At 35.2% G+C, this 8,254-nt stretch overlaps 1 pseudogene; it reads right to left on the minus strand.

The window, feature by feature from the left end:
- Positions 1 to 543: 543 nt before the first annotated feature.
- LOC106763561 lies at positions 544 to 4,682 on the minus strand (annotated as a pseudogene).
- Between the last annotated feature and the right edge of the window lie 3,572 nt (positions 4,683 to 8,254).

Here is an 8,254-nt window from a genome sequence, read left to right on the forward strand (position 1 = left end):
CATTGTAGGGGGTCTGTGACGAGGTAAGGTCCTTTTGTATGATTTCATCTTCTCTGCTTCCAAAACACTTTTTGCACTTGGCTTACTATCATTGCTTGTCTTTGCAAGGGAGGCTCTTGGGAGACCATTGTGTCTGGTTGAGGGACTTCGTTGGAGGGGCTGTTATGGGCTTCTGTCGCCGTCGTGCTCTACAAAGGCTGTCATCGTCAAGGGCTATCGAGGTTGAGGTAAGTTGTGCGTTTAAATATTCATGCTGAATTACATTGTTCTTGAATTTGTTTAGTGTTCTTGTGGCATTCGTGTATGTTGTTGTTTGATTGAGAAAGTTTATTGGTTTGTAATTGAAATGAGGGCCAAGGCTTTAGGATGGCAGTGATGGTTAGGAAGTTATATTACAAGAATGGAAACTGACTACAGGGCAGTAGCCCGATAGGTAAATATCCCCCTAGTTTATTAGCTTATGACTATTATCTATGTCGAAATTTGAGTTTGGAATATCTGGTTCCTTGAGGCTTGCAAATTTGAAAGCCATTTTTCAGCCTTTCAATCTTTGTCGTCTTGTTCTCTACTACATTGTTGTAAATGATATAAAAATGATATAAAAGTGGAACTGCAAGAAGATGATGATGATCCCCAATGGACACATACATCTGCATTGAAATTCCTGTAAGAAGCTGTGAAAGGAGCTTGGCTCCAATCAGTTTTCACAAGACCACCTCTTGTTGCCCATTCATCACCATTCCAAAGGCTAGAGTATATCTTCATCGGTTGATTCTTAGGGAATACAACTCCTTTTGATTCCATGTTGTTGAATTCTCTTATGGGAGTCCCATCTACCGAGAAGCTGAAAGATGTGTCAACCACCATACATTTAGTACCACAATTCAAGGCAAACCGTGTGAGAAACTAAAATATAACGTTGTCAAGGATGTGTGATCATTGAGAAATGCTTACATTATGCGCTAAGGATTCCAGAGAATGGAATAGGTATGGAAATCGGCTGTTGGGTCAAACTAAAGATAGAATTGTTGCTCCCCATTGCCTTTTCCCTGACTAAACACATTGGAGGGAAAGATGTATGGGTCAGCACTCAGATTCCCCAAGAATTCAAAGTCGATCTCATCCCAAGTTGACCCTTTTGATTACATCACACAAAACCAAATTAGAATAAAAATAATGGGACTCCGAGAATAGGAATGTAGAAAGGATAATTATTGTTGAAGATGACATGGTTGACTTGAAAATAAGAATGAGGGAAGGATGAAGGGATGTCTGTGGCAGAGAAGAGAAGTGGGATTGGTATTTATAAGTTGAAAGATGTGGAAGCAATAGAGGAAGGTGGAAGCACTAAAATATTATTAGTGGCCTAGAACAGATGAAAGAAAAGATTATAGTATTAGAAATGGGGTGTCATACTCGTTTTATGGTTTTGGTTGCATCATAGGGCACACTTTTGGTTTTATAAGGAGTCACTAGCTTGCAAAGTTGGCGGAGAGTGGGCATGTGGGTTTTCCAAGAATGTTCCCAGCACCGCCACCAAGTCGTTGCGTTAATTTTTGTTAACCATTATTCCCCTTCTTAGACTTTTATTTCAATTGCATAAATAATAGTTTTTTTTTTCAATATTCAAGGATCATTAAACATTATAGGATTATTCAATCTGATTTCATAATTTTTTTTTCTTTAATGTAATTATCATTGTACTTAAAATGAGTGGTTATAAACTTTCCACACGTGTCGTGAAATAATGAACTTTTGTCAAAATGAAGAAACAGTTTTATAAAGTACTAAATGATAATATAAGAACTAGTTCTACACGTACTAAATGAAGAAACAGTTTTATAACGTAATAAATGATAATATAAGTACTAAATTATAAATCAGGTAAGTGTTATGAACTCTGTCAGACCTTTAAATGGATGGATCAAACTCTATAGTTTCATTCCTAGTGAAATTTTAGGTTCCTTAATCACCTTCTGTTTTTATTTCTAAATATTTCATTCTTACTCCCGTTAAAGAACGGAGTAATTATTGCTTTACATCCTTACTTTGGATTGATCTTTCATTGAAAAATTGGTAATGTGTAGAAAAAAGAATACAAGTGGAAATTAAATGGAAATGTTAAATAAGAAGTGATGATCTTTTTGTTCGAAACATAAGTTAGAAAACCGTGTGAGTTTATCAGTCTATTAAAGTTATTTGTTTGGGAAGTTGGAGATTGGATTGGATGTTAGCCAATAAGACACTCAATTGCCTCAGCCACTTCTAGCTACTTCATTTGCTCTTTCATTTCTCTCAATTGTTGAATTCTAAGACTAGCTCATGCTTCTCAACTCTCCCATGCTTCCTTTCAGGTGTATGTATATATATAGATATCCAGTGGTACAATGATCCTCCAAATTTAACATGTAAATCTTGGGTCTTTTTCTTGTTTTTTTCTCAACATTAAGATTGGAATGTGTACATAGCAGGTTTTGATTTCTTCTTGATGATAGTTTTAATGTTTTGAAAACTTGGTTTTTGGATTTTTAGGATGTGATGGTAGTTGAGGATTTGTTTATGTGTTTTAGAGAAAAAAGAGAAGAAATGTTTGTTTTGGTTATCAAATAATTCGTATAGTTACAACAGACCTAGAAAAGCCTACTCTCAACTTCTTAGAAGGCAACATAATTTTACAATAAATGTTGTCCTTTCCTTCACTTCTCCCTCATTTTTCTTTTTCTTCCAAAATCTTTAGAGTTTATGTCCTGCTTTTCATGAATGGTATTCCTCTTTTAGCAACAAACATATTTCACTCTCTTTATAACTTGATCTTTCTTTGTGTTGTCGAGTACAATGTTATGCGTGTTAAATTAGAATGGATTGGTTAGTTTGACAAACCTAACACTATTACTTTCATCTCTTACCAAATTTTTCTGCACATATTGTATTCAATGTTGTTTATTCTTTGTAATTGCTCAAAAATTTGGGATGAACATGCTTAAAGCGACTATTTTGATCGTCTTGATTACTTTTTTTTGGTATACTTGTAATGTGATATGTTTTGAACTCATGATTGATGCATGTAATTTTGTTCAATGTCATAGTAAAACAACTAATCACACTACCAAATTCATTGTAATCGTTGTTGCAGGTAGTGCAGCTGGTTGAATTATTTATTTTGCTTCTGCTTCATTTTGATTAAATTTAAAGGTTAGATTACTTTAATTGTTATCTTTGTCACCGCTTAGTAACTTTTGGTGCATCTGATATTGCATATGATGTTAATGCTACAATTTTGTACTCATCAAGTACGTAGTTTGTTTGATGTTTATATTGTATGTTCATGTATATTGTACATTCATTAGGCTACAACTTGATTAAGTTAAGTTACCATTTAAAATCCTATGGTACTACACACATTCTCAATCGAATGAGAATTGTAAAAATACTATAAACACTTAGAACCTACAAAATCTGTGGAAGTACTCTACAAAAGACGACTTCACTAATAATAAGTTGTCTCCCCTAAATTTAATACACAGCCCTCTTAGGATGTCTAAGGCATTTTAATACTGAGGATGTCTCTTTGCATGACCCTTACTGTATACCTATCACAGTAGTGTTCAAATTGCCTTCCATGTTGGACTTAAGTAGTAATAGGTTTATTACTTATGTCACATGGAGTGTTGTTGATTTGGCTAAGTTTACCTTTGTTTGGCTTGTCACAGAACATGACCCATTTTCTCAACCATCGTGCAAGGATGTACGACCATTGTTATAGCAGAAGGAGAGGTTTAAAGGAATGTTTTGTCCTCGAAGTTGAAGAGTTTGTGACAACGGCTCGACGCGATCAATATTATGCTCTTGATTGAGGGATTCGATGCTCATGCATCAAGTGCAAATGTACAAGGATTTTGAAAGATGAAGAGGTCAAAGTTCACCTATACCAAAAAGGGTTCATGCCTAATTACACGGTTTGGACATTTCATGGTGAAGAAATTCCTTCCACCTCCAATGCAGCTGAAAATTGACTTGCATCAGGTTTGAATACTATTGTACATACTGTTGAGATTGTTGACAACACAAACTCTATATTAATCTATTTTTTGATGATGACAACACTATGCTTAATAACAGTACATGTGTTGTTGTATTACATGTTCTTATTATGAACTGATTGTTATATTTGCTGAACATGTTTTGATGTACTGTGATGTATGTCCCTATGTTGATTGAGTGATATATTTGTGGAACATGCTTATATGATTATGTACAATGTGAACTGCTTTATCAAAAATATTTTACTGCACATTCTGGAAAGTGAAAAATCACAAGCACTTTTTGTTGGTATCGGAGGGGGTATTTTTCGAAGAGTATAATGCAGCGGAATAAAACTTAGTAAGCAGAAAGCGTGTTCGGTCACAGTTAAAATGAAATTGGTCCTTTTTAGCAAAAATAATTTTCTTTCAGAAAATTAATCAAACAGTTAATATGCGTAAAGTAAAATGAGTGTAGGGAATAGAAAAATCACACGAGTATTTTTATACTGGTTTGATTCAACAGAATCTACGTCCAGTCGTTAATCACTGTAAAGAGTGATTAACAGTTCCACTTAAAAACAGTTTCACAGATTTACAATAAGTGAACAAAATATAAAAGAACCTTCCTTCGACGAGCGAACCGGAAGAAGACCACTCTACCAACTTGAAGAGAACCGCTCCGGCAATCGACCAACGATTCACGAGCTTCTCCTTTCACAAGACTAGGCAGAGCACCTTGCTTCCTTCGACGGACGAACCGGAAGAAGACCACTCTACCAACTTGAAGAGAACCGCTTCGGCAATCGACCAACGATTCGTGAGCTTCTCCTTTCACAAGACCAGGCAAAGCACCTTGCTAACTCAAAGAGAGTCTGCTCTGACTATCGACACACGATACGCGAGCCTCTCCTTTCACGAGACCAAGCAAGGGAACTATGAACAAAAGCTTTCTGAGAACTTTCCTCTGACACACAGTGTTCTACTTAGCTTTCTCAGTTCAAAACGTTGTTTTCTGAATTCTCAAAATCCAAATATATAGCCAAGTACACTGAATGCCAAAGGTCAGCTCCCAACTGCCATGAATAATCGATTATTGTAAGTGATAATCGATTATTCAAGTCCGTTACGGAGTTTTCAAAAAGTGATAATCGATTATATGAAGTGATAATCGATTATTCAAGTATGACTTGTGATAATCGATTATTGCTTCATGATAATCGATTATTCTAGTACAAAAACATGTGATAATCGATTATAGCTTAACCATAATCGATTATACCAGTAAAAATTACAAGGTTTAACATTTTCCTACTATATTCAAAATCTACAAGTTGCTTTTTAAATATTTTCCTACTATATCCAAAATCTACAAGTTGTAGCATCATCAAAACACATCTTCAGGTTTTACCAATACTCCTTATTGGTAACACTTTTATAAACTTATAATTGTGTGACAAAATTCTAGTTCAGTCGAATACATCTCTAATGGATTCGACTATTCTAAAACCTTTGTACAAATTTTGAGAATCAGTGCTCTGTGATGTTTTGGATTGAAAACAATTTCAAAATGTTTTTTCATGCCACAGTTGACTTTCTCCAGAGTACATTCGACTGTATCATATATCTGTTTTGAAATTTTGTTATGCTTACATGCTCCAATGGCTATATTTTTAAAAGTTAGTTAAGCATTGATGACTTGGTCAACTGTATTGAATGTGTGTTGATTCGTGTTGACTGAGAGCCTCTATGTTGACTGTCTGTTATAACTGTAATAATACAGTCGACTGAATTAGTAGGCTATTCGACTGAGAGACAATCTGACTAACAGAAAACTATAAATTGGCTGAACACGAGTTGTTCAGAGACATTTAATGATCTAACATTTTCATTCTTGTTTCAGATTGAATTCTCCATGTTAAAGCTCCAAGAATTCTCCAAGAAGACGATGGTGATCTATCTTTAGAGAGATTTAAAGGGAGAAGGCTTATGTGTTGACTGTGTGATCAGAAACTACACAAAGAAGGTGCTTCTTGATTGATCATTGAAGGCTTGGCATCCTGTGAAGACTGTTGCGTTGTTTGAAGGCTTGACATCTTGTGAAGAGTGCTGGAATTGACCTGTTGTGATATAGGGGTTACACGTTGAGGATTGTTCGACGTGGGTTCAGATTGCAGAAGAGGGGATTCTTGCTGCAAGTCTGGTTTTGGTTATTGCAGCTATATTTTGGTTTTAGGTTAGAGAAGAGATTTATATTTTTGACGTGAAGTCTTCTATAAATTCCATGTTGTAAAAACCGCAACCTATATAGTGCATTTTTCTTCCTGGGTTGGAAGGACACTGGATGTAGGCATTGTTGGCCGAACCTGTATAAAAACCAGTGTTTGCTTTTCTCTATCCCTGTACTCTTTAATTCCAGTCGACTGTATCTTTTACGCAGTCAACTACGTTTTTCCGCTGCATATAAATTTTCATTACTTGCATTTAAAGAAAGTTCAAAAAGGTTTCTACTTTTGATAAAAGAATGCGAAAAGATTTTGTTTTTGAAACATCACCAATTCACCCCCCTCTTGATGTAAAAACGAAGCCTACTTGTTTCCCAACAATTGGCACCAGAGCTGGTTTTCATAAGATATTTGAAAATTTAGTCGACTCTGTTTTTATCTTATTCGACTATAAAACCTGGGGATGGCTTCCTATTTTCAAACTTTTGGTGAAGGTGCTTCAACAAACAGACCACCTTTGTTTGCTGGTGAAAATTATCCTTTTTGGAAAATTCGAATGCAAATCTTTCTTGAATCATAAGATAAGGGAATTTTAGATGCCACTTTGAATGGTCCATATGTGCCTATGAAAATTGTTGCTAAAGAAACTGTTTTAAAACCTTTTACTGAATGGACTGCTGATGAAAATAGAAAAGTTGAGTATGATGTTAAAGCTAGAAATATAATTGCCTCTGCACTGACAATTGATGAATTTTTCAGGATATCTCAATGCAAATCCGCAAAGGAAATGTGGGATGTCTTAGAGGTAACTCATGAAGGCACAGATGAAGTCAAGAGAGCTAGTAAGAACTCATTGATACAGGAGTATGAATTGTTCAAAATAAAGGTTGGAGAAAACATTTATGATGTGCAGAAACGATTCACTCAAATTGTAAATCATCTAATGGCTCTTGGTAAGGTGTTTGATAAGGAGGAGATCAACATCAAGATTTTGAAAAGTCTAAACAGGAGTTGGCAACCAAAAGTCTTACAACTATGAACATGGCTACCTTGTTTGGCAAGCTACGAGAACATGAGTTGGAACTTGGTAGATTAAAGGATGAAGAGGAGATTGAAGAGAAGATGTCCATTGCTCTGAAAGCTTCAAGCAAGAACAACACAGAAACAGACATGGACGAAAAAGAATAGATGACCTTGATGGTAAGAAAGTTTAGTCGACTTATGCAAAATGATAGTCAATTGTCTAACCATGCAGGTCAAAGCAAAAAGAAGAGCTTCAGAACAAATGTTGTCCAGTGCTATGAATGTGGAAAGGAAGGTCACATCAAGCCTGATTGTCCTGACTTACAGCCGAAGCAAAAAGGAAAGAAAAGATTCCCTCAAGGTAGAAATATGAAAAGAAAAGGAGCATACGTTGCTTGGGAGAACTCAGATTCTGAGAAATCAAATGATGAAGATGCTGACCAAGAGGAGAAATCTAACATATGTCACATGGTTGGAACATCAAGGATTGAAAGTGACAGTGATGATGAATTTGAGAAGCTGCCAATAGAAGAGAAATATCAGCAATTGATAGCATTTAGAGAACATCATCCTGAGGCAATGCGACTGGAATACAAGGTTAATCGACTGAACTCTAAAACAAAAGATTATGAATATAGAATAAATAACCTTGTTGCTGATAATGTGAAATTGGAAAAAAGAATTGAATGAAGTTGTGTTATTTGCTAAGGATGTTGAAATTAAAATTGTTACAGTATAAAAAGCTTGTGAAAATTGTCCTACCCATATTGAAAAGATAAGTTACTTAACTAGCACGCTAGCTAAGTGATGAGTGCATATTTATGCCCACATTTATGTCTTAAAATTGAAATTTTTGATGAGATATTTGTGCTTAAATGATTGATTTAAAGTGAATTTGTGACAATTGGATTTATTGGGTTTGGGAATTAAAGATGCTTAAAATGTGATTTTTAGTTGCATAAATTATTTTGGATGTTCTAATGTTTA

Source organism: Vigna radiata, chromosome 6 (genome assembly GCF_000741045.1).
Source record: "Vigna radiata var. radiata cultivar VC1973A chromosome 6, Vradiata_ver6, whole genome shotgun sequence".
NCBI classification, from domain to species: domain Eukaryota; kingdom Viridiplantae; phylum Streptophyta; class Magnoliopsida; order Fabales; family Fabaceae; genus Vigna; species Vigna radiata.